The sequence below is a fragment of the Leopardus geoffroyi genome, chromosome D4, assembly GCF_018350155.1.
Source record: "Leopardus geoffroyi isolate Oge1 chromosome D4, O.geoffroyi_Oge1_pat1.0, whole genome shotgun sequence".
Lineage (NCBI taxonomy): Eukaryota > Metazoa > Chordata > Mammalia > Carnivora > Felidae > Leopardus > Leopardus geoffroyi.
Genome location: NC_059342.1, coordinates 32,472,900 through 32,500,566, shown reverse-complemented (window position 1 = coordinate 32,500,566; position 27,667 = coordinate 32,472,900). Strand labels below are relative to the sequence as shown.

Sequence of the window (27,667 nt, the reverse complement as noted above, 5' to 3'; positions counted from 1 at the left end):
TCCATTGGACTCTAGAAAATATAGACATTGAAACAATGATATAATTTATTTTCAAAAACTATTTTGGGGGCACCTGGGTGGTGCAATCAGTTAAGCATCTGGCTCTTGATCTTACCGCAGGTCATGATCTCCTAGTTCATGAGTTCGAGCTCCACATCGGGCTCTGCACTTATGACACAGAGCCTGCTTGGGATTCTGTCTCTCCTCTCTGCCCCTTCCCCACTTGTGCAGGATTGTCTCTCCTTCTCTCTGCCCCTTTGCTCCTTGTGCACACTCTAAACAAATAAACAAACAAACATTAAGAAAAAAGGAAAAAAAATCAAAACTATTTTTTATTGAAAATAATTTTGCATTGTGTAACCCAATAAATTCTTTTTCTTAAGCCAGTTTGCATTGGGTTTTGTATTATTTCCAAAGGAGTTGTTGTAACAGTTATGTTACATACATACAAGTATGTTATGTCCCTACTACAAGTAACAGTCCCTGCTACTCTGGTTTAGAACTGTGAATGGTAACCCCAACTGACATGTAAAAGTGCTCTGTATCTAGTAGGTGCTCAATAAATGACAGCTTGTTAATAAACTCTGATAGGTTTTAGCATGCAAATATTTTTGTAAATTTTACAGAAGAATAATGAATTCTCACATTCTGCCATCAGTTGATATATTTTAGTCTTTTTTTATTCTCTGGAGAAGAAATGACCCCATACATTTTGTTTCCTTTCCTTTTTTTGTTTTTGTTTTGTTTTTTTTTTTTTTTTTGCTTCTTTTTTAAAGGCTAGCTGCTGTTTTTGTGAGCATGTAGTTCTGTATTTCTTGTGGTCCCCTGATGAATTATGAGCAGGTATTACCATAATAGGTTACAGTGACTGAGCTACTCACTATGTGAGACTGCATGCTTCAGATTTTATTATTGTCAGCAAAAAATGAGGGCAAATGAAGAATGCTGGGATACAAATGTAAAACATCACTGTCTTCCTTTTGTATTAGTTTTTATTTTCCCTGTGTCTTCTCCTTGATTTTCTCCCTGCTCTTAATTGGGATGTCAAGGTAGTTAAGGAACTAAGATAGATTTGAGGAAAATATGCTTTTGATCTGAGAAGATTCTTTTCATTAAATCCACCATAATATACATACAACTAAAGAACCAGTGCATTTCATTTCTAAACATCTTCAAGAGTCACTATCAAAATTCAACACATCCTGATAGTTTTTGATGTTTCTAGAAAAATAGAACTTTGAGACTCTAACTGGTTTCGTAAAAATCTCCACCTATGAGGAACTTCCTTCCAGCCCTATTTACCATTAACTACCATATTCTTGGAATAGGATTCATTGAGGTTAATATTAGAATACTTTCACTGTAGTTAAGCCAAGACAGACTAAATACTTAGCTAATAAAATTATGTTCCAATTTTATTCCAAAGCCCTCATTCATTTTCCCCCAGTTTTACTGAGATATAATCAACATAGAACACTGTATTCCTTTAAGATGTACAACATAATGATTTGACATATGTATATACTGTGAAATGATTACCTCACTTTTTAAGTTTTTTTTTTTTTTTGTTTTGTTTTTTTTTTTTGAGAAAGAGAGAGGGAGAGAACAAGCAGGGAAGGGAGAGAAAGGGAGAGAGAGGATCCCAAGCAGGCTCCGGACTATCAGTGCAGAGCTTAACGTGGGGCTTGAACTCACAAACCATGAGAATATAACCTGAGCCAAAACCAAGAGTCCGATGCTTAACTGACTGAGCCACCCGGGTGCCCTACCTCACTTATTTTTATTTTATTTTTGCCAAGATGGTTTTCAGAAATCCTACGGCATGCAAACTTGTTCATCCTGTGAATTTCCAGGAGTAAATGTTCAGAAATAACTGCTACATTGTAGATATTCAGAAGAATGTTGTATATAACCCAGGGGGTATTATTAGGTTAAGTGCTAAGAATAACAAATAAATGCATTTATTTGGGTGAGTGAAAGCTCTGTGAAGGTCCAGGTTTTAGGTTTGTTTCATGTTCGTGTAAACAGTTTCTCTCTCAAGTGCAGAAAAGTGCAGTAAGAAATTTGCAGAGCTCTATTTGAGCATGATCCAAATTATCCTTTAAAAACTGCTGCTGGGGCGCCTGGGTGGCGCAGTCGGTTAAGCGTCCGACTTCAGCCAGGTCACGATCTCACGGTCCGTGAGTTCGAGCCCCGCGTCGGGCTCTGGGCTGATGGCTCAGAGCCTGGAGCCTGTTTCCGATTCTGTGTCTCCCTCTCTCTCTGCCCCTCCCTGTTCATGCTCTGTCTCTCTCTGTCCCAAAAATAAATAAAGGTTGAAAAAAAAAAAATTTAAAAAAAAAAAAAAAGAAAAAAAAAATAAATAAATAAAAACTGCTGCTACTGAGGAGTACCTCAGTCAGTTAAGTGTCTGGCTTTTGATTTTGGTTCAGGTCATGATCTCGGTTTGTAAGTTTGAGCCCTGCATCAGGTTCTGCACTGACAGTGTGGAGCCTGCTTGGGATTCCCACCCTCCATCTCTCTCTGCCTCTCCCCTGCTCTCTCTCTCAAAATAAATAAATAAAATAAACTTTAATAAAAAAATAAAGACTGTTTGGTAGGCAATGTAAGCTTTTGAAATGGGTACTTTTAAGAATGAAAGAGGCTTTATTTTTAAATTCAAGTATAATTTAGTAATAGTGTTGTTAGGCATTCTTTTCTTTGCCCCCTGTATAATGGTTCTTCAAGTATCTGGATAAGGTAAAACCCTTTCTAAACCAATCACCTCTAACAAGTATTGGGTATTCACCTTTCTGCCACAAGAAATCTCTATTTAGTCTTCGGACCTAGCCACCTGTCCTTATTTATTTCCAGCTCAATACCTATGACTTCATCATAATAGGTGTCTTTTTTGCTCACCTCAAGCTTGCCCACTCTTGGAACATCCATCCCTCTTGCTGTCCGGAATGCCCACCTCACAGGGATCCTATTGGCATTCTTCTCTGCTAGATCTTATTTGCCATTCTTTTTCCATCACACTGCAATATTATCAACTAATATGTGTTTTTTCCAAACCTCACACATGGAGTACATCTGGAAAAGGACTCCCATTCTGTGATGTACAGAAGAAAGGTCCAAACGACCTCACTCCCAAAGCTGACAGCTGGTAGCAGATGCCAACTGGAAGTTCAGCTGGGGCTGTTGCCCAAAGGTTTCAGTTCTCCTCCATATGGCCTTATCTAGGCTTCCTTGCTGCAGCAGCTGAGGCCCAAGCAGGAGAGTTCAAAGAGGACAGGCTTTGAGGTGGTGTTCCATTGCAGCTAATGTCAAACCTATTTTTTTGATAGAACAATCAGATATGAGTTGTTTGGTTCAGAAATGCATAATACCAGGGCAGCTGCAAGAGAAAAATACTGTTTGATAAAACTGCTAAAACTAAACATCAAAGGAAAATGTATACCTTATTTTGAAATGCGCTTTAACAAAGTAGCCCGAGGAAAGAATGTAAAGAAACTTCTACCTTGAAAAGGGAAAGGTCGGTTAGTTACTCCAGTCCTATGATGGGTTGGTAATCAAGGACCTTGAGGAAAGGACAATCTGAGCTGAAGGGCTTAGGTCTAAAAAAACAAATGGGGGTCAGTTTAATAGTCTTCAGGGCCAAAGGGATGATCCATTTATACAGGTGGGAGACATGTACTGTCTTAAGACCAAGATAGCCTACCAGAAAGGTGAAGTGGAATAAGGCCCATGGATGTCCACAAATGAAGAAGGGTTCTAAATGACCAGTGGATGGTGAAAGTTCTCCTGGTGGGGAGATATTTTGGTTGTAGACACTGTAAAGTATTGACCCCAGAAGGGAAAGGTGGAAAAGCTGGCCAAAGGGTCTGGGGAATATCCCAGGAGAACTAACTCTCTGGGGATGGTGGTTTCAGAAAAAGAGGGGCCCATGGGGCGAAGGACAGGGCTGGGTCTGGCATCCAGTGACATCTGCATGCACCAATATTCAACTGGTCAGGACTACCAACTCTGGTCCTCCAGAGAGCTGCAAGCTGAGACAGCAAAAGTCCAACAGGGCTGGGTAAGATGTCAGTGTCTGCAGCTCACTCAAGGTGACAATGGGCATATCACAGCAAACCTAAGAAGAACTGTCTGTGTTCCAGTGGTCTCCATACCTCTTAGCTGCCTGGTTCCAGACCCTCCACCAACACTGTGTGCTGGGAAGGACAGTTACTCCTCCAGGATCTTGGAAGAGAAAGTAGCAGTGAAAGGGCGGGCCTACGCCGGCCGGCTCCATCTTGTTCTGTGTCCTTCACCTAGACCATGCCTCCTCCCTTTGAGTGACCTCCCGCTCACCCATTCAAGCTTCCTGATCAAAACACGCCCAGCGACCTGTGTGGCGGGACTCTGACCCTTCCCCAGCCAATCGGCCGAGGCCACGCCCCTTCCCCAGCCAATCGGCTGCCCTAGACCCCTATAAAACCTTTATGCTTTTGAAACTCTCTCTCCCTGGTATCTCACCGCTGCTTCGGTGCAGGTAGGGGACTGAGCTCGAGCTAGCTCGAATACAGGCTCTTTTGCTTTTGCATCGGACTCGGCTCCCTGGTGGTCTTTGGGGATCACGAATTCTAGGCATAACAGCAGAAGAAAGGTGGCACAGTACAGTACTAAGGGTACCACTTGAGAAATTTTTCCACCAAGGTGGCAGTAGATTGCCTACATGTAGACAGAAAGACCTGGATGCCAATGGTCCTGCTTCTTAGGGCCTCATGTGACCTGCTAGGTTTGAGGTGCTTCACATGAGCTTGCATCTACTGGTGAAAGTGAGCACCATTAGGCCAGGCCCTACATCACTTTGGTCAACTAAGTTTTCTAGGCTTCTACCACACAGCACCTGAACTAAAGCCACAGACACTGAAGCATCCTACTTCCTTGTTAGACTGACCGGTCATCACACAGCTGGAAAATATAAGTTGGAAATGATACCTAGTCCCCTGTGGGATTCCTGTAGGGTGGGAACCAGCTGGAGTCAATGCACCCCACTTAGTAATAAATTCCCACACCATAGCATAGGGCCTTCCAGAGCAGTGACCTTAGAGGTGTGAGTTCCCACCCACCAGCTGCAGGTCTCATCAGCCTTGGAGCTCTGGAATGGAGAGATCATGTCATGTGGTGAGTCTCCCTCAGGCCTGGGGTCTCTGCAGCCTCTGTGAAGTGGTAATGTCATAGATGGGCTTACATATCTTTCTTTGGATCTTTTTCAAGGGGGCACTTAAGCAATGGCTGTGCTGTAAGTTTAGGGGAGGGCAAGAGCCATCTGCTGGAAGCACCTGTATGGAGCATGTTCTATCCCCACAAATGGAGCCTTCAAAAAGGGAACCTGAACAGGAACATTATCAGGAATGTTTGGAGCCCACTGTGGGCTGAAATTGAAAGAATTTAAGTGCAGGTGCACTCTGGTTCCATTCACTGTATCAAAGTCAGGTTGTTGCAGCCTTTGGTTTTGCACTTCGACACCAGCCTTTCAAGGTGTCAAATTTAGAACTTTTGTGCTGTCAGAGGCAGCTGGCTCAACATACAAATGTTCAGCAAAGGTAAAATGAATTTTCATAACTGCCTGACAGTGTCTCAACTGCCAGTCCCTGTGGGACTTTCTTCTGTAGTGTTCCCACCTAAGAAAGATTAGCCCAATCTTAATGCTAGTCAACAGATTTGGGCAGAGTCCAATTGCTGTTTCCTATTTCAAGTTATAGTGTACTTTGGTGAAAAGACTCCACATTTCAATGCTACAAAACTCTAATTTCAGCTTATTTGAAAATTTATTTGGTCTCTACACCCATATGTTTTCTTGGTTTTGAAGGGAACAGTGAAGATAAAGGGAGCATGATACTCATGGTTACACACTCACAAAACTTTGAATTTTCCCTATACTAGCACATAATTGGGTATATTCCTAATAAGGAGCACATTACCAGGGTTCGTTCATTCTTTTTCTTTCTTTCATTTTATTTTTTTCAATATCAGACTTCTAACACTACTTAGGAGGTCGGGTGACATGAGTGATTGTAATAACAGCAATGAGTAATAAAATGTAATTAAATCTTAGTATATATATATATATATATATATATACACACACACATATAGAGATTACTTAAAAACCTTAAATATATATATATATATGTGTGTGTGTGTGTATATATATATGTGTATATATATATATATATATATATATATATATATATTTAAGGTTTTTAAGTAATCTCTATACCCAACATGAGGCTTCAACTCACAACCCCAAAATCAAGAGCTACACACTTTACTGACTGATCCAGCCAGGTACTCCCTTATTAAACACTGTTATGAAAATTTAAAAAGAAAGGATGGAAGGAAGGAAGTGAGAGAGGGAGGGAGGAAGGAAAGAAAACTAAGGGGCAACTGGGTGGTTCAATGGCTTAAGCTTCCGACTTCAGCTCAGGTCGTGCAGCGTTGGTGGTATAGTGGTGAGCATAGCTGCCTTCCAACTTCAGCTTAGGTCATGATCTTCCAGTTTGTGAGGCCAAGCCTGCATTGGGCTTGCTGCTGTCAGCATAGAGCCTGCTTCAGATCCTCTGTCCCCCACACCCTCCTTGCCCCTTCCCCACTCTCTCACTCTCTCTAAAATAAATAAGCATTAAAAAAAATTTTTTTAATAAAACTAACATGATTTTAACATTCAATGTCCAGCTAGTTGCCAATTTTTTTCATCTAGTTGACAATGTTAACAGCATATTTCATGTATATCAGGTCTTGGCATACATGTAGAGGACTTTAAATACAATATAAATTAATATTCATAAACGTTTCCAAAGCTTTGCAAACACTGTGCTAAACTAATTCATGAGTGATTCTGGAACCACTCACTGAAATATGAAGAGAAGCAAGAAATGGATGCGCCACACTACTGGCAAATGGTCATTGTTATGTAAGAATCCCTTGCATTCATCTACCTGAAAGGATCTGGCAAAAAATGTAATTTCCTATGATGTCCTACTTACATGCTTCTGCTTCTCAGAACCTCTCCACTCTGCAGTAGTATCCATCTCTGATGTTGGCACAATGTCACAATGCACAACTGGGGAGCCATCCTAGCATTTGGATGCAGTCACATTTTCTTTTGAGGACATCAGAATATGTCCAAGATAAGAGATGTCTTGAAGTGTTAATCTCCCTGGGATCTGAAGGGTAGCAGAACACACCACTTCAAAACATATCATTTTGGCATCAGGATTATTTTGAGCTGAAGGCAACTGAGAAGAATCAAGTATAAAAAAAAGCTTTCTTTCCTCCCCCTATTTGCCTAAAAGCAAAACATAAACTCATAAAGGTATTCCCCATCTTCTCTCAACCAGAAAGAACAGAAGTTAATGACCAGAGACAATTCTATACCCTTACCAGCTCGGAGACTACAGCAGTGGAATCTCCATAACAAATTTTACTAATTTTATGTTCCATTAGTTCCCCATATATTTGCCTTCCCACAATTTGCTGCCCTAGAAACTCAATTCCTTTGTTTTATCACTTCTCTAAACATTTATTTTTTCAACGTTTATTTATTTTTGGGACAGAGAGAGACAGAGCATGAACAGGGGAGGGGCAGAGAGAGAGGAAGACACAGAATCGGAAACAGGCTCCAGGCTCTGAGCCATCAGCACAGAGCCTGACGCGGGGCTCGAACTCACGGACCGCGAGATCGTGACCTGGCTGAAGTCGGACGCTTAACCGACTGCGCCACCCAGGCGCCCCTCAACATTTATTGTTCTTTTGTTAAGATGCTATATAAGCCATGGAGCACCTGGCTGACTCGATGGTAAGAGTGTGTGACTCTTGATCTCAGGGTCATGAGTTTAAGCCCCAAGTTGGGTGTAGAGATTACTAAAAAAAACTTTTTTAATGCTATATAAGCCCAAGTTCTAATCATCCCTTTGAGTTACTTATCTCTGAGTACTCCCACATATATACACGATTCGCATATTAACAAACTTGTTTTTCTCTTGTTAGTCTGTCTTTCATCAGTCTAATTTGCAGGGCCTCAGCCAGAGAACCTATAATGGTAGAAGGAAAAGAACTTTCACTATCAACAATATCCAAACTATAGAAAGAGCCCAAATGTCCATTGATGGATGAATGGATAAAAAAGATGTGGTATATATACACAATGGAGTATTACTCGGCAATCAAAAAGAATGAAATCTTGCCATTTGCAACCACGTGGATGGAACTAGAGGGTATTATGCTAACTGAAATTAGTCAGAGAAAGACGAATATCAGATGACTTCACTCATATGAGGACTTTAAGATACAAAACAGGTGAACATAAAGGAAGGGAAGCAAAAATAACACAAAAACAGTGATGGGGATAAAACATAAGAAACTCTTAAATATGGAGAACAAATAGAGGGTTGCTGGAGGGGTTGTGGGAGGGGGGATAGGCTAAATGGGTAAGGGGCATTAAGGAATCTACTCCTGAAATCATTGTTGCACTGCACACTAACTTGGATATAAATTTAAAAAATAAATTAAATAAAAAATACAAAAAAAAAAAAAAAGAGGAAAACCATGAAAAAGAAGGAGAAGAAGAAGAAGGAGGAGCAGGAGGAGGAGGAGGAGGAGGGGGAGGAGGAGGAGGGGGGGAGGAGGAGAAGGAAAAGAACTTTCTCCTGCCTCCTACAGGCCTCACAAGTTTAGTGTTTGTAGTATGTGTGGGCCACTAAGTACAGGGCCCTCTTGCTTAGGTCTAAAAGTAAATACTTCTTATTGGGTTCCTATGATAAGCACCAAATACAGGCCATTTCCCCCCAATGGACTATGTAGTCCAAATGTAACCATGGTAAAAGCATGGCCATTGGAAAAATGAATGCCCCAATAAACCTCAGCAACTCCCTGATGTCGCTATTAACTTAAAAATCACCCTATACTGACTAAACCTTCCAGGTTTCCTTCTGGGATGCCCGGAACTAGTTGATGCAGGAATCTTCTACCAAACTGCCTCCATATAGGACTAATTGCCTGAATTATCACCAAAAGCCTATAGCCTATAGTCCTTAGGAAGTCATACCATAGAAAGGATGCATCCAGAGTACCCAGCTACTCCCTAAAACATCTGTGCTCCAATGGAAGCCATCTCTTCATGTTAAATGGGCCCCCTAGATGTGTTTTGATGAATTTAACACCTTAATTGCCCCAAACCTAATTTTTCAGTAACTGGAAATATATAAAAATAAGGTAATTTCACACTATCCAAAGAAATTATTAAAGGCCAGGGAGTACAGAACTTGTCGGCTTTTTGGGGGAAAAAAAAGAATCTTAATGTTGCAGGAGTAAATATTAAAATCTAAATATGTGTAAGTGAAAGCTCCGTTTTAACATGTAATCTCTGTTTTGCAGATAAAATAATTTTACCCTCTAAAAACAGTTTATAATGCTACAAATGTGTTACAGTTTAAGTTAAAAATAAATATATGTATGTGTGCATCTATATTTAAGGTCTGAAGAACAACTGCCCATTTGCCAGTCAATTAAAATACATATATACAGATAGGTCTATACATATATTTTCAAAAGTAACATCATGAAGTTTCAATTCATAAATATGTATGAAATGTGAAGAATTTGTTTCTGAATATTTTGCCTGAATGTATTTGTGGATTTATTTAGCCAAAAAGATAACTTGCCAGTGTGAAGGACTGTGTCTGATGCTTAATATTCTATGAATTAAATTATTTTATAGTCAACTTTATAAAAGCACATCTTAGGGGTATCTGGGTGGCTCAGTTGGTTAAGTTACCAACTTCAGCCCAGTCACGATCTCGCCGTTTCCGAGTTCGAGCCCAGCATTGGGCTCGACAGGCTCTGCTGACAGCTCAGAGCCTGCAGCAGGTTTCAGATTCTGTGCCTCCCTCTCTCTCTGCCCCTTCCCCACTCATGCTCTGTCTTTCTCTCTCAAAAAAAAAATAAACATTAAAAAAATTTATAAATAAATAAAAGCACATCTTAGGCTCAAAAAGAGAAATCTAACTCTGGGTTGGTAAGAACAAGCCATAGGGAAGGAATGGATAAAAAAGCATGGCCCTGAAGCCAGACTCCTAAAGGGGGAAAACTGGGATTTAGACAATCCTACCTGCCTTGAAGGTGGTAGAGTACTAGAGAGAAGGAGCCTAGTTCTTTAAATGAATGCATGGAACAGAACCTCCACCAATCCATGTTAAGACTGTGATGTGAACAATAAAATTTTATTGTGTTGAGCACCCTAAAATGAGGGGTATTTGCAGTAGTTTGCCGAAAAATTCACACAATTATTACAAACCTAACAGAACTGTTGTCAGGATTGAAGGAAAATAATCTTGCCTAGAAAAGCAGCTCAGGTTTTAGAAAGATGAATGTCAAATCAATTGCTGGAAGCCAAGCTATCCCAGCCTGAGTGGCAGGGCCCGGGCTGTGGACAGATTGGTGACTGCAGGGCGGCCCACAGACAGTGAAGCTTCTTGTACTCCCACTTTTAGGTAATTTGGCCTTAAAACTACCTGGGGTATTGTCTGTTGGGGAATTGCCCTCAGCAGGCCCCCTGGGAAAAGAACCATTAGGGAAGAAAATAAGGTTCCGCAAGAAATTGTGCGGCCTTACATTTAGCCCTTTCCATCCCCCATGGAGACTCCTCTACTTACAGGAAGGATAGCCTCATACCTTTGCCAGCAAAGGCAGCCAACTAAGGAGAGACATATGGATTTGAAAGCCCCACTCCGGCAACTAAGGAGTGTATCTCTGGGCACAAGTGACTTCAACCCCTAGGCCCACCTGGCCCCCGGAGGCATTCCAGATGATGACTGAACCTAGTCGGTTAAGGTATAGAATGGTTCACTGGTTCCTAGGTGCATTGTCTCTCTGAGAATGTATGGGGCATGGGTTTCTAAGGCTTTTTCAGCCCCTTTCTGGCACCTTGGACCGAGGCAAACACATTGTTCTTCTGGCCTCATGTGGTTAGGAGGTCATGTCCCTGTAACTGTTCCACTTGAGGTGTTGAGAAATGGAGGGCCTTTCACGAGAACAGCAAAGCGAATGCTTTGTAGATTATAGATAAATGCAGATGCATAATGGAATAATGTAAGAAATTAATCTATAATCAAAGGGTATGCAGGAAAGTTAGGGGAAAATCACCATGTTATTTCTTAAAGGTTGTTTACACATAGGAACATTTTTAAAATTAGGTAATGTTAGAAAAACATAGATGATGTATGTTACAAGGAAATCACTAGCATATATAATGCATGTTTACTACAATAAATCGGCCAATCCAACACACTGCTGTTGTCTGTGTCCATTTTTATTTTTTGTTTTTATTTTAGTTTTTTATTTTAGTTATTTATTTTTAGTTTTTTATTTTAGTTTTAGTTTTTTATTTTAGTTTTTTATTTTCTAGTTTTTTATTTTAGTTTTGTTTTATTTTCACTGACGCCGTTCTTCCTTTGGGAACCCCTGGACCTGCTGGAGCTGGACTCTGGCAATCAGTGAGTCCTCTTTTCTATGCTAAATGATTCATTAATAAATCATACTGGCTCCCTAAAATAATTGTTCCAAATTAGGGAATTTAGCGTTAAATACTCATCAAATTTCAAAAGGTGATCAAATACATTACATAATGAATCTAGGAAATTTAATATTTTAATTTTTAAAAATTAACTGTGTGTTTTCTCTGTTGTGATTAGTATAGTCTGTACACAATGAAAAATTGAAATCTGGGGGCATGGCACATTTGGTTGATCCATGCAAGAACTTGCATTCCTGAAGTAATACAGAATAGCTAAAGGTTTAAGTAAATATAAAATATGGGATTTCAGTCAAATGTATTATAATTAAAGTATATCTTTAAAAAAAACCCATACATTTCATGAATTTGCTTTAGCAAAACTCAAGAATAAAACCACCCAAGTGTTTTTAACTTAGAATTTTGTAACTTTTCAGGGCTCCTGGGTGGTTTAGTCCAACTCTTGGTTTCGACTCAGGTTATGATTTCATGGTTCATGAGTTGAAGCCACACATCGGGCTCTGTGCTACCAATGCAGAGCCTGCTTGGGTTTCTCTCTCCCCATCTCTCTGCCTCTCCCTCATTCGCACTCTCTCTCTCAAAATAAATAAATAAATAAACTTTATTGTAAAAAAAAAGAATTGTGTACATTTTGATTCAGGTCTCAAAACTACAATCTGTTTTAAGGAAATAATCCTACGGAGCAATGTGGGAGTTTAGAGGTTCCTTTTTATTTTTTTTATTAAATTTTTTTAATGTTTATTTTGAGAGAGAGAGAGAGAGAGAAAGAGAGAAAGGGAGACAGAACACGAGCAGGGGAGGGGCAGAGAGAGAGAGAGAGAGACAGAATCTTAAGCAAGCTCCAGGCTCTGAGCTGTCAGCATAGAGCCTTACGAGGGGCTGGAACTCATGAGCCATGATATCATGATCTGAACCGAAGTCAGACATTTAACCAACTGAGCAACCCAGGCGCCCCTTTAGAGGTTCCTTTTAATGCCATGATTTCTAGAGTTGTTTAGGCCTTTGAACAATTTATGAAAGCAGTAAAAGGGGTTTGTAAGACTTCCCCTGAATTTCAAAAAGTTTACTAGGTATTGTGGTATAAATGAACACGCACTGACCGTGAGTATGACAGATATGAGTTCTTTAGTCAACTTGCTCTTTGATAGAAAGTCAATTAGGGGCACCTGGGTGGCTCAGCTGGTTAAGGGTCTTACTTCAGCTCTCATCATGATCTCACAGTTTTTGAGTTCAAGCCCCATGTAGGGCTCTGTGCTGACCACTCAGAGCCCAGAGCCTGCTTCTGATTCTGTGTCTCCCTCTCTCTCTACACCTCCCCCACTCGCACTCTGTCTGTCTCTGTCTCTAAAGTAAATAAACATTAAAAAAAAATTTTTTTAAGTCAATTATTTCACTACAATTTCTCATATGTAAAATAGTGTTAGGAATACTAACTCAAATTTCCTTTGTCAATTCCACTTCAGTAAAGATGAGGGGAAAAAAGTAAAGAATACTTAACTCAAGGGTGCTGGGTGGCTCAGGCCATTAAGCGTCTGACTTATGCTCAGGTCATGATCTCATGGTTCATGAGTTCAAGCCCTGCATTGGGCTCTCTGATGTCAGCACAGAGCCTGCTTCAGATTCTCTGTCTCCCTTTCTCTTGGCCTCTCTCAAGCTCTCTTCTCTCTCTCTCAAAAATAAATAAAAATACTTTTTAAAAGAAAAGAATGCTTAACTCAAAGGATTGTGGTAAGACTTATATAAGATAATGTTTTTAGAGTCTGGCATATTGAAAATATACAATAAATGGTTTTTCTCTCCCTCTCTCCAATAAAAACTATAGGCAACATTTACTAACTAGAAGGATGGATAAGATAACCTGAGTTACTTTTTTTAAATTGCTATTACAGCAGTTCAATATGAGATAATCTCCTTCAGAAATATTATTATACTGTTATTATTCTAAAGTCCTATTTTGGCAGTACTATATGTATATGATGAAAATATCTGAAAAACAATTTCCTTCTAACATTGTGTTCCTTTTGGTAACCAAATTGTCTTAGAATCTGTGCATAACCATAAAAAACATCAATAAAAATGGTCCTTGGGATAGAGAACCACAGGATTAGAATGTCAGCATGTATTCTCAGAAATGAACACTAGATGGCAGCTTTTAGACAAGATCGTCTGGGTAAAATGACCCATTTTTCTCCACTCCTGACAAAACCTAAACCAAGTCTTCTTTGAGCATGGAATCTTTCTTACCCAGGGGATCCTGCTTCCAGGGGCCTTCCCACTTGCCTCCATCCAGATAGCAGTTACTAACCTTAAAAATGAAGCATCTGTAAAGGATTATGTAGAGAAAAGATTAAATACAAAACAAACAATAACAAACTAACCTCTAAGCCTGTCCTTGTTTTATACTTTATAAAGTCCCTCCATTATACTTTACTTTCCTTTTTAAAGAACCAATACAAGGTGATTTCATCTTTGCGGTGATGAAGAGGGTAGAGCAGGGGGAGAAAGGAATCTTCCTCAATTAATTCTAAAGACCTCTGTTCATTATAACAGCAAGTTTTTCACCTCATACTTGTTCTTTTTAAAAAATCTTTCTACTCTACTTTTCTTTCAACAAGTCAAGTGTTTACAGTGTAAGATTTGGTATATGCATCAGTCTGTCACTAAGGGTGGGAGATTAGAAAATATATTTGGTTAAGTTCACCACCACAGGCTCATGAGGGAAATAAGACAGCAGTATAAATTTCAGAGTAAGGTACCCTTTGTGGCATGTACATTTTATAAGCACAGCACCGAAGTCTTATTAAGTAGCATTTTATCATCTTTTATTAGGGTAAGGAAAAAGGAAGTACACTACTATGAGTCCCTACTACATAATGGGTGCTTTACAAAGCCTGCACCATATTAGGTAATTAATACCTTGTACTCATTTTTTGAGATGAGGAATGTTTTTTAGGAAGATTAACTAAAAGGCCCAAAGTAACACACAGGATGGTAACATCAGGAACTGAAATTAGGTCTGCCTTTTTTTTTTTTTTTTTTTTATTATTATGTTTGTTTATTTTGAGAGAGAGACAGAGACAGAGTGCAAGTGAGGGAGGGGCAGAGAGAGAGGGAGACACAGAATCCGAAGCAGGTTCCAGGCTCCCAGCTATCAGCGCAGATCCCTATGCAGGGCTCCAACCAACAAGCCATGAGATCATGACCTAAGCCTAAGTCAGTGGCTCAACCGATTGAGCCACCAGGCGCCCCAGACTGCTTCTTAAAGAAGGCACTGTGAGTGAGATGTTAATTCTGATAACTTGAATTCATTTCTGCCTTAGGAAGATTTTTTTTCTCTTTAGCAACAGTTCCTTCTGTATCCTAGACAAGGGTCAAATTACAGTGGAGCTGGCAGTAATGGTGGAGTGGAGGCAGCAGGGGTTGCGTGACCACCTGGGTTTTTGAGATGGCTGCTGATATTTCTGAATCTGGTAGGCATAATTGCAAAGGAGAGCTGGGCAAATACCAAGTTAGATGCAGACTACCCACTTTAAGTCCTCTACTGTGGAGTCTGTTCATTACCAACAGAGTACTGTGAATATATGCCTGATGTCGCTAAATGTGAACAGTGGTTAGAGAAGAATTTTCCAAATGAGTTTGCAAAACTTAACTATAGAAAATTCACCCAAACAAGAAGCTGGAACTAGTGAGGGTCAAGGCACACCAGGGGAAGAAGAAGAGAAGAAAAAGCAAAAGACAGGTGGAAGGGGTCAAATGAAGCAAAAAAAGAAGAATGTACCACAAAAGGTTATGATAGCCAAAATTCCCAGAGCAAAGAAGAAATATGTAACAAGAGTATGTGGCCCTGCAACTTTTGAAATTGATCTAAAAGAAGTACAAAGATTTTTTGCTCAAAAATTCTCCTGTGGTATCTCAGTAACAGGAGAGGATGAAATCATCATTCAGGAAGACTTTACAGATGGCATCATTGATGTCATTCAGGAAATATGGCCAGAGGTGGTGAATGATGGTAGCATCGAAAATCTTGCGGAAGTAAAGAAGTGATTTTGAAAATTTGTCCCTATTTAATGATTTGAACTGAGAGTAGATATGGCCAAAGGGAGAGAGGCCTTTTAAAAATATATATATTTATCCTACAGTAAAACTGTAGATTACTCTCACCCTTGGCATTTTCACTGTTCTGTATAAGGCTGCGTGTTCTTTTAATTGCCAAAGTCTAAAAAACAGGGGAGACTGTCATGCTTACGCGTGAAATAGAATTTAGTCAAATAAAAATTTTTGGTCATTTAGTACTGACTTTTTCTCTTTTTAACTTTTTATTTTTGGAAAAACAGATTTTTTTGTGCAAAGCTTTTCTGTTTATTATCTTAAAATAATCATGATTTGGGGCGCCTGGGTGGCGCAGTCGGTTAAGCGTCCGACTTCAGCCAGGTCATGATCTCGCGGTCCGTGAGTTCGAGCCCCGCGTCGGGCTCTGGGCTGATGGCTCAGAGCCTGGAGCCTGTTTCCGATTCTGTGTCTCCCTCTCTCTCTGCCCCTCCCCCGTTCATGCTCTGTCTCTCTCTGTCCCAAAAATAAAACGTTGAAAAAAAAAAAAAAAATTAAAAAAAAAAAAAAAATAATCATGATTTAATGAGTTAATTTTCTTAAAATAATCATGATTTAATTAAATCATGATTTGAAGCTGAGTAATGTTTTAAAGAATTTGAATTTTGGCTTAATCATCATTAATATTGTCTCCTTGCTTCTTTGGTGTGATAGTTTTGAGATGCTTGGGCATCTAATAGATTTGTGGTTGAATTTCCTTCACTGATACCAAGTCCACTTCATGATCACAGTAAATTAATGTTGGTAGGAGTTGTTCACGTTCTGGAGATTATTTGGTAAAGTATACTAAAGCCTTAAAACCATCTGCAGTCTGACCCAGTAAGCTACTTAGTTGACATTATCCTAAAGATAGAATCATTCTTGCTTAAAACTGTGGGTGAGGATGTTCACCACAATGTTACTCATAAAAAAACTGCAACTGATGTAAATGAACAATTGAGAAATGGTTAGAGAATGATGGTGTACCATATGGTAGATTATTCATATATTTTTAAATATTTTCCAAGAATACTTTGGAAACATGTTTGGTAATGTTAAATAGGGGGGAAGACCCCAAATCCATTTTATACATTACTATCACCATTGTTTTGAGTGAAAGGCCATTCAGAGATGCTGTGAGTTCTTGTTCTAGCTATAAATTCTGAAAATAAAATTCTACCCAATTGGAAAGAATATACATCCATGCTCTCTCTCTATATATATAGGTAGTCTGAGAAATAACAATTGAAATAAGTCTTTCTCACAAGAGAAACAGTGACAATGAATTTTAATGAATGCACTAAATGAACTTAAACTTTGCACTTAATAAAGGTCTCAAGTCAGGTGCTACAAATTGAAAAGAAGAGTCCTGGTATTTTAAATTGCTATAGACACCTTTAAGAAATTTAGAACCCATTGTTTATTGCCCTACAAATTACAACCTTGAATGAATGAGTGGTGTTTTTTTTAAATACTTAAAATCTTAGAAAAAATGTGTAATAAAGATAAGTTAAGAAAATGAAATTCTGTATTAACTGTGAATTTTACTAAATATGAGTATCTAATGAAGCAAATTTATCCATCAAGACCATTTGATATGTATTGTGTATGTATTCTGTTGGTGCTAGAAGGTATCTATGTACCTGTATCAACCATGTGACTTCATGTAAAGATTCTCAATGTTCACAGTTCTTGGCAAATGCAGTTTTAATACATATAAAGCCAGCAGTGGATGTTACTGCAGGATAATGGAGGATTAAAATTGCCCTTGTGTAAAAAAAAAAAAAAAAAAAAAAAAATTTAGTGAACTTTGTTACAGAATGGCAATGTTATCTTCTTGTTTTGTATTAATTTTCCAGATATTGAATTCTCTGCTTTTACTGTTTTATTTCAACTAATTGTTCCTGACCTTTCTCATTCCGCTATCTGATCATAGGGTACGTTAGTTTCCTAGGGCTATATAGTAAATACTACAGACTGGGTGGCTTAAAACAACAGAAATTTATTCTCTCACAGTTCTGGAGGCCGTAAGTCAAACATTGAGGCATCAGCAAGGTCACACCAACTCTAAAGTCTCTAGGGAAGAATCCTTCCTTGACTCTTCCAGCTTCTGGTGGTTGCTAGCAAATTTTGGCATTCTTGCCAGATGACAGCATCACTCCTATCTCTGTCCGTCTTCCCTCTGTGTATATCTGTGTCCAAATTCCCCTCTTAGGACACCAGTTGCTCTAATCCAGCATAATCTCATTTTAACTTGACTACATCTGTAAAGACCCTATTTCCAAATAAAGTCACACTTACAAGTTCCAGGTGGACATGGATTTGGGAGATATACTATTCAACCTAGTACATAACATTTGTTTTTAGTTTCTTCATACTCTGCTTTAGGGTCAGTTTCTAGTTAAACCTGGAATAATCGCAATGAACAGGACTACTCTTTCAACTTCCTTCTGTGGTCTTCCAACTTCCATCTACAATCTATGATTTGTGAGTGGCTGGTATCACTTTATCTTGCCTAGTGAAGCATTTCTGTCTTCATGTTCTAATAGAGCTTGGGCCCTGATTCTCTATTGCTTATTTCAGTATATACATAAAGTTTTTTCATTACTTTTGTCCTCAGTTTCAGAATTCATCTCAAAATAACTGTTCCAATTCTCTTTGCAATTTTGTAATCAACAGATCTGTTCTTTCCTTTTGGAGACATCTTTTTTTTAATGTTTGTTTGTTTGCTTATTTATTTATTTTGAGAGAGAGAGACAGAGAGAGAAGGGGAGAGGCAAAGAGAGAGGGAGACAGACAGTCCCAAGCAGGCTCTGTGCTGTCATCGCAGAGCCCAACGTGGGGCTCAAACTCACCAACCATGAGATCATGACCTGAGTGAAAAATCAGGAGTTGGATGCTTAACCGACTGAGCCACCTAGGCACCCCACATTTGGAGACCTCTTATGACCTTCAAGGTTTTACTCAGCTCAATGTGGCTGGTTCATCCCAATTCTCTACTTTCTGTGGCAACTGCTCTATTTTCCAAAACCTGAATTTCTTGCCCCCTACTTTTGAAATAGCTCACATTTGATGGTTTCTTTAACAACTTTTGCTTCATTGATGTTGTGGTCTTAACGTGTTTCCCCCAAAAGTTCTTATGTTGAAATCCTAATGCCTGGTGTAGTGGTATTAGGAGGTAGGTCCTTTGGGAGGGGCTTATCCATGAGGTGGAGCCCTCATGAGTAGAACTAATGATCTTATAAGAGAGACCCCAGAGAGCTTGTTTGCCCCTTCCACTAAGAGAGGACACAGCACTAAAGCACAGTTGTAAACCAAGTGACCATATTGGCACCTTGATCTTGGACTTCCCAACTTCCAGAACTGTGAGAAATAAATTACTGTTGTTTATAAACTAGCCAGTCTGTGGTATTTTCTTATGGCATCCGGAATGGACTAAGACAATTAATGACCATTTTTATTTTTATAAATTTTAGTGATTTCTTATGTTTTATCTTTCCAGAAATTTGTAACATTTTTCAGATTTCTTTGCCACTTCTTTCTCAAAGTCCATCCTAAATTTATCTTCCTCTGTCTTATCCCTACTTTCTTAGAGTCCCGAGTACAATTTTAAGCCCAGCCTTCTTAATGAGTTGTAAAAAAAAAAAAAAAAAAAAAAAGTGAGTTGTATTCTGAAGTATATTCTGAAGTGGTCATGAACCCAAGGATTTCTTTGTTCCTGTTATCATCTGTTAATGTTTGGACACATTCTTAGGAATTTCTGGGTTTTTTTTTTTTTTCTTTCAAGTGAGGTTTATTTTCTTTTTTTTTAAAAAATTTTTTTTTTTTTTAACGTTTATTTATTTTTGGGACAGAGAGAGACAGAGCATGAACGGGGGAGGGGCAGAGAGAGAGGGAGACACAGAATCGGAAACAGGCTCCAGGCTCTGAGCCATCAGTCCAGAGCCCGACGTGGGGCTCGAACTCACGGACCGCGAGATCGTGACCTGGCTGAAGTCGGACGCTTAACCGACTGCGCCACCCAGGCGCCCCTCAAGTGAGGTTTATTTTCAACAATTTGAAGTTTAGTTATCTTACATAGTCTATTTTACACAGAAAGGAAGTTTCTCCAGATTAAAATAATATATTCACCAATCTCCATCAAGGCCATGATAATGAGAGGCTTCAAGGCCACTCCATGAACATCAGATCTAGGTATAAAAGCTACAGAAAGCATAGCCGAGGTTGATTGTTTTCTTTTTGGGCATTCTTCACCTTACCTAACTTCCTATTTAGGTGCCCTAGTGGCCAAATCTTCCTTAACTCAATTTTTGGGATGTACCTCTGATAGTTCCAACATGGGACACTATTTCCCTCTATGTTTGACTCAGAAAAGGGTTCTTGAACTGCTACTCCTGTGAGGGTCTGTGGTCAAATGCAAACAGGTGGACAGGGGGCAGGACTAGGGGAAGGAGGAAAACATGTAAGCTGAGAGCTTGGGGTATGGCCTCCTCTTTGATCTCTAAGTGCTGTATCCTGTGTCCATCTACCACTACCACCCCTGCCACCCAACCCCAACCCCTCCCCACTCTCTGTCATCCCCATCTCCTCCTCCACCCTGGCATGGTCTGTAGCCTCCTCCCATTCTCCTGCTTCCTTCTACCCCTCCCCCTAGAACACATCCACTCTTTGAGTCTGTATGCCCAAACTTCCCTCATGGAAAATAAAGATTGCCTTACCCAGGAAAAAAAAAAAAAAAAAAAAAGGCCTTATTTTCAATAGAACAAATACTGGGAGGCCTTGGTTTTTCTTTTTCTAGTCTATCCAGTGCCAATTTACTTTGCTGTTACTTCCTGTTTATTGTTTTTCTCATTGTCAGCCATCCAGATATCATTGGAAATAAGTCTATAGCATTTATTTATCTAATGTGAAATATAACACACATACTGAAAACTACACGGAACTTATATACCATTTAAATACTTATAAAATAGAACCACTTTAGACACTATCCAACACATACGCCTGTTCTGTAAGCACCCTACAACTGCCTCCCTCCCTCCAAGATCACAACTCACCCCTCTCCTCTGGAGAAATTCCACCCTGATTTCACCCTGAATCAATTTCTTGCTTTACTTTCTCCCCTTTTTAGTATCATTACCTTAATGTACCTTATCATACATAAACAGCACAGTTTGGTTATAACTGTTACTGAAGATTACATATATGAATTATAGTCTATGTATTTTTTTGTCTTACTTATTTTTCTCAACATTGTGATACTTATCCATGTTGCATTTAACTGTAATTTGTTCCTTTTCATTAACATATAGTTTTCATATATTTTATGAATATAGCATACTTTCTCCTGTTCATAGATAAAGGGATTATTTGTTTGTAGCTATCAAGAACATTCTTGTCCATGGATCCTGGGGCACAGGTGCTTATGTATCACTCAAGATCTTGTTAAGATGCAGAGTTTAATTCATATGATCTATAGTAAGGCCCAGAAATTTACACTTCTAACAAGTTGCTGGGAAATGCTGAGGTTTCTGGTGTATAGTCCGCAGTTGAGTAGCAAGGGTGAGTGTATAGCTGGGAGTGAAAGTGCTGGGTCCTAGAATAACTGTATATTCAATTTTTTAGAAAATGTCAAGCTGTTTGTAAAATTGTTGCGTCTATTTACACTCTGTCCAGCAGTGTTTGAGTGTTCCTGTTGTTCACCATTCTTGCCAAACATTGGGTACTGTCAGATTCTTAATATTTGTCAATCAGAAGGGTGATTTAAATTTGCCTTTTCTGGATATTTATGAAATTAAAAGGCTTTGTTTATGATCCATTTAGATTTCCTCTTTTTGGAAAATATTTGAAGTTCCCTGCACCACCACCGCATTTTCTTTTCCTCATTGAAAAAACTGCTGTCCCTTTGACCACTGTTAGAGAGGAAAAACTTCCTCCACCCTTTTAAGTTCAGCAACTGGGGATCTGATAATTAAGGTTTATTCATAGGCATATGGTGTTAATAAAGGAGGAATCTAGCTCATTGAACAGTTAGCCAGAGGCTAACCTAATTTAGTAGAGAAAAACAGACTTTGTGGGAAGAATAAAGAGATTTACTTAAGAAAAACAAATGGGTTTTTAAAAAAACAACCTGGAAAGAACCTTTGTGATAGTTTGTTTATGCTGCTGTGAGTGGTTTTCCTTACTTTTCATGGCCATAAAACTCTTCTGGGAAAGGGATTTATAGTAGGTTTACTCTTGATTTCTCTCCTTGGGATAGGCTGACCCTGACAGGGAAATTCTTGCAGCCTCACTTCCCAGACGTTTCTGCTTTTAGTTAGATAAGGGAAGCTCTGAGAAGGCTTCTTTCTGCACGTATTGATTCTCAAATGTCTTCAGCTTAAAATAATCTTCATACTGACCTTGGGGTTCCAAATGTCCCTATACCATCTTGTAAGTTTCCAAGTATTTTGTTTTCTTCAGGACCTTTATTTTTTAGTATTACCTTTTATAGTATCAGTGCTTTCAAAAGTACTCATTTTAAATTATTTTTATTTAATTTATTAAAAAGAAAGGGATTTTCTGGTGTCCATTTTCAGTTGAATCAAATACTGGACACGTGGGGGCGCCTGGCTGGCTCAGTCAGAGGAGCATGCAACTCTCGATCTCAGAGTCATGAGTTCAAGCTCTACTTTGGCTGTAGAGATTACTTAAATAAATAAATAAATAATTTAAATTAAAAAAAATACTAGACAGGTAAGCATTCTTATTTTAACTGAATTGTTAGAGATGCTTTTCAGCAATCTAAGTGAGAATGAATCTTTCAAGCACAGCATATTTGTTAGTTTCTGAGATAAATTTCTTACCTTTCTAAAAAGAAAACACCTGGAGCTGGTGAAATCAAAAGCAAAACATCAGAACTTTTGCTTTTCCATTTTTCCTATGAATTTGTCTTGTTCTAGGGGGAAAAAACAAAACAGAGTCAGGGTAATGGATTCCTCTTATAGCTTTATAGTTCGTTTAGAATTTTTAGAACCCACTAAAGGTTTTCTATTTGTTTCCTTTTGCCAAATACCTTTCCCTTTTTGCCATAGCTGATAGAAGCTCAGACTGAAATATGCTCCATCACAGCAAATGAATTAAGCTTGGCAGAAAATTTTCCTTTCAATTTTCCCAATCATATTGAATACATTATCTCTGCTGCAGGTCCTTTTATTAAGAAGCAGCATGTATATTTGGGTACCTGACTCACTCAGTCTTTTAAGCCTCTGACTTTGGTTCAGGTCATGATCTCCCAATTCATGAGTTCAGGCCCCATGAGTGCTGACAGCTCAGAATCTGGAGCCTGCTTCTGATTCTGTGTCTCCCTCTCTCTCTGCCCCTCCCATGCATGTCCTCTTTCTCTCAAAAATAAACATTAAAAAAAAAAAAAAAAAAAAAAAACTAAACTAAAAATACATTAAAAATTAATGAATAAAACAAATCAATAGAAAAATTGACAATGGTTTACACTGAGTTCCCAGAAAAGAAAAAATATACATGGCTCTTAAATATAAGATGCTCATTTCCCAAGAGAAATGAAAATTAAAAATATTATGTGATATCATGACAATCTATCAAGTCATCAAATGAAATAAGTATGCTAACATTTTGTTGATAATACTATGGGAAAATATATACACATTGGTAGTGGAAATTCAATTAGTATGATGCTTACAGAAGGCAGTTGGCATTTATCTATCAAAATTTCAAATACATATAACTTTTAACACAGAAATGGTCTTTTAGGAATTTGTATCATCATAAATTTGCACAACAACAATTTTTTTCATTACAGCATTGTTCATAATAGACAATCCCAAATGGCTATCAATAGGGGACTGGTTATAAAAAATAAAAAAAAAAAAAAAAAAACACATAGTATAGCCATACCATGGAATCTGTACAGCTGTACAAAAAGTGATAACATTGTATATGCGTATGAATCTCAAAAATGTTTTTATTTTTTATTTATTTTTTAAATTTTTTTTAATGTTTATTTATTTCTGAGACAGACAGAGACAGAGCATGAGTGGGGGAGAGGCAGAGAGAGAGGGGACACAGAATCTGAAGCAGGCTCCAGGCTCTGGGCTGTCAGCACAGAGCCCGACACGGGGCTCGAAACTCAGACTGTGAGATCATGAGCTGAGCCGAAGCTGGACACTCAACTGACTGAGCCACCCAGGCGCCCCTCAAAAATGTTTTTAAATGAAAAAAAAGTAGGATGCAGAACATTATGTATATTAGGCTACTCTTTGTGTGTAAAAAAAAGAAAGTAGGAAAATAAGTGTATTTGTATTTCCTTGGCTCCCAACTAGTTGTCTAGCCAACTAGCATAAACTACCATAACCTCCCAACTAGTTGTCTTTGGGATGGGGTGCATTGGAAATTGAGCAAATAGGCTGTAAGGATGTGAAACAGATTTTTCACTATATACTTTTCTACATTTTAATTTTTTAATTATATGACTAAAAGACTTTTACCAAACTTATCTTAAAGATAGACTGGATTTTTAGGGGCACCTGGGTGACTCAGTCAGTTGAGCATCTGACTTCAGCTCAGGTCACGATCTCACGGTTTGTGGGTTCAAGCCCCATGTCGGGCTCTGTGCTGACAGCTCAGAGCCTGCTTCAGATTCTGTGTATTACCAGCATTACCTTGATCCCAAGACCAGACAAAGACCCCACTAAAAAGGAGAATTATGGACCATTTCCCTGATAAAGACAGATGCAAAAATTGTCAACATGGTACTAGCAAATCAAATCCAATAATACATTAAAATAATTATTCACCATGATCAAGTGGGGTTTATTCCTGGACTGCAGGAATGGTTCAATATCCACAAATCAATCAATGTGATAAATAACATTAATAAAAGGATAATAACCACATGATCCTCTCAATAGATGCAGAAAAAGCATTTGACAAAATACAGCATCCTTTCTGGATAAAAACCCTCAACAAAGTCAACAAAGTAGGGATAGAAGGAACAAACCTCAACACCATAAAGGCCATATACGAAAGACCCACAGCTAATATCATCCTCAATGGGGAGAAACAGAGCTTTCCTCCTAAGGTCAGGAATACGACAGGAGGGTCACCTGGGTGGCTCAGTTGGTCAAGTGTCCAGCTTCGGCTCAGGTCATAATCTCATGGTTCATGAGTCTGAGCCCTGCATTGGGGCCTAGTGGGCCCAGCTCAGAGTCTGGAGCCCACTTTGGATTCTGTGTCTCCTTCTCTCTCTGCCCAGCCCCTGTTTGCATTCTCTCTCTCTCTCTCTCAAAAATAAATAAACATTAAAAAAATATATTTTTTTAAAAAAGGAATATGACAGATATGTCCACTCTCACCACTGTTGCTCAACATAGTACTGGAAGTCCTAGAGTCAGCAATCAGACAACAAAAAGAAATAAACGGCATCCAAATCAGTATGAAAGAAGTCAAACTTTCACTCTCTACGTGGAAAACCTGAAAGACTCCACCAAAAGACTGCTAGAACTGATCCATGATTTTAGCAAAGTTGCAGGATATAAAATCAATGTACAGAAATCTGTGGCCATTTCTATACACCAATAATGAAGCAGCAGAAGGAGAAATCAAGGAATTAATCCCATTTACAACTGTACCAAGAACCATAAAATACCTAGGAATAAACTTAACCAAAGAGGTAAAATATCTGTATCTGGAAACTATAGAAAGTTTATGAAAGAAATTGAAGAAGACACAAATGGAAAAACATTCCATGCCTCTGGATTAGAAGAACAAATATTGTTAAAATGTCAATGCTATCCAAAGCAATCTACACATTCAGCTAATCCCTATCAAAATAACACCATCATTCTTCACAGAGCTAGAAAAAACAATTCTAAAATTTGAATGGAACCAGAAAAGACCCCGAAGAGCCAAAGTAATGTTGAAAAACAAAACCAAAACTGGAGGCATCACAATTCTGGACTTCAAGCTGTATTACAAAGCTGTAATCAAGACAGTATGGTACTGGCACAAAAACAGACATAGATCAATGGAACAAAATAGAGAATAGAGAACCCGGAAATGGATACAGAAATGTATGGCCAACTACTCTTCCAAAAAGCAGGAAAGAATAGCCAACGGAAAAATGACAGTCTCTTCAGCAAACAGTAATCTACAGAAGAAAGAACCTGGAACAATTTCTAATGCCATACACAAAAATAAACTCAAAATGGATGAAAGACCTAAGTGTAAGGAAACCACCAAAATCCTAGAGGAGAAAACAGGCAACAACCTCTCTGCCCTTGGCCACAGCAACTTCTTACTAGACATGTCTCTGGAGGCAAAGGAAACAAAAGTAAAAATGAGCTATTGGCACCTCATCCAGATAAAAAGCTTTTGCACAGCAAAGGAAACAATAAAACTAAAAGGCAACCAACTGAATGGTAGAAGATATTTGCAAATGACAGACAAAGGGTTAATATACAAAATCTGTAAAGAAATGTATCAAACTCAACACCCACAAAACAAATAATCCAGCGAAGAAATGGGTAGAAGATATGAACAGACACTTTTCCGAAGATTACATCTAGATGGCTAACAGACACATGAAGATGCTTAACATCACTCATCATCAGGGTAATACAAACCAAAACCATGAGATACCATCTCACACCTGTGAGAATGGCTAAAATTAACAACTTAGGAAACAACCAAAGCTAGAGAGGAGGAAGAGAAAGGGGGACACTTCTGCACTGTTGGTGGGAATGCAAACTGGTGCAGCTGCTCTGGAAAACACTATGGAAATCCCTCAAATAATTAAAAATAGAGCTACCCTGCAACCCAGCAATTGTAATACTAGGTATTTATCCAAAGGATACAGGTATGCTGTTTCGGAGGGGCACATACATCCCAATGTTTATAGCAGCACTATCAACAATAGCCAAATTATGGAAAGAGCCCAAATGTCCAACGACTGAATGAGTGCATGTAGAAAGTGTGGTGTGTGTACACAATGGAATATTACGATCAAAATGAATGAAATCTTGCCATTTGCTACAACTTGGTTGGAACTAGAACATACTATGCTAAGTGAAATAAGTTAAAGACAAATATATGATTTCACTTATATGGGAATTTAAGAAGCAAAACAGATGAACATACAGGCAAGAAAAATAAGATAAAAACAGAGAGGGAGGCAAAACATAAGACTCTTAAATACAAAATCTGAGGGTTGCTGGGAGGGGGGTGGGGGCATGATGGGCATGAAGGAGGGTATTGTTGAGAGTAGTAGGTGTTATGTGTAATGAATCACTAAATTCTACTCCTGAAACCATTATTACACTATTTTTTAACTAACTTGGAATTAAATAAAATTTTAAAAATGTTATCATGTCAAATCAAGTCAAATACCATGAAAGGATGGGGGATGCCAAATACAATGGTAAACACCTAAAGATGGCAACGGTGGATTAGTCCTAGCACCATGAGATTAGGATGGAAATCACGAACAAGATAGAAGGTATTTCCTGAACTGGGTAGCTAAAAATCTAAAACAAACAAACAAACAAACAAAAACAGGCCAACTTAGATTTACATTAGTGGAAGAGAGGGTGGATTGTGGTTCTCCTGAGTGAGAGAATACATTCGTGTGGCGCAGGCTCACACCCAGGATAACCCAATGGAAAGGGAAGATGACAGCGACATAGCCGCATCACGGGTCACTAGCACGCGCGCTCCCCACTCGGGTTCTGGCTCTGAGAGAACACCCAACGCAGGACCGATTCCCCAGCTGCGCCGCCCTGCCCACTGCACCCTTACTTCAACCCTGGGGTGGGGGTGGGGGCGACCTCTATAGTCTCAGCAGATGAGGGCGAACAACTACCCTTGGTCGCCAGCTTCCGGACCACCTTCTCAAGAGCCCAAAGAAGCGCGCCTTTCCGACTCCGGAGGAAGAAATGGTGAACGAGGTGTTCGGGAGACAAAGCTGGCGGCAGTCGTATGCTGCGCATGCGCTACTAACGGGGAAACCAAAGT

At 39.0% G+C, this 27,667-nt stretch overlaps 1 long non-coding RNA gene and 1 pseudogene across 3 annotated transcripts; one reads left to right on the top strand and one right to left on the bottom strand.

The window, feature by feature from the left end:
- Window positions 1–227: 227 nt before the first annotated feature.
- On the bottom strand, window positions 228–27,667 carry LOC123592462. Of its 3 annotated transcripts, none has more exons than XR_006709787.1 (6): window positions 27,516–27,667; window positions 22,489–22,580; window positions 7,999–8,060; window positions 7,014–7,193; window positions 3,055–3,311; window positions 228–275 (listed from the first exon to the last, which is right to left on the bottom strand). It is a non-coding gene; the product is annotated as an uncharacterized LOC123592462 (long non-coding RNA). The 3 variants fall into 3 exon arrangements; XR_006709788.1 differs by lacking the exon at window positions 228–275 and adding an exon at window positions 3,440–3,499 and having other exon boundaries at window positions 2,624–3,311; XR_006709786.1 differs by lacking the exon at window positions 228–275 and having other exon boundaries at window positions 2,624–3,311; window positions 27,516–27,661.
- On the top strand, window positions 14,997–15,849 carry LOC123592461 (annotated as a pseudogene).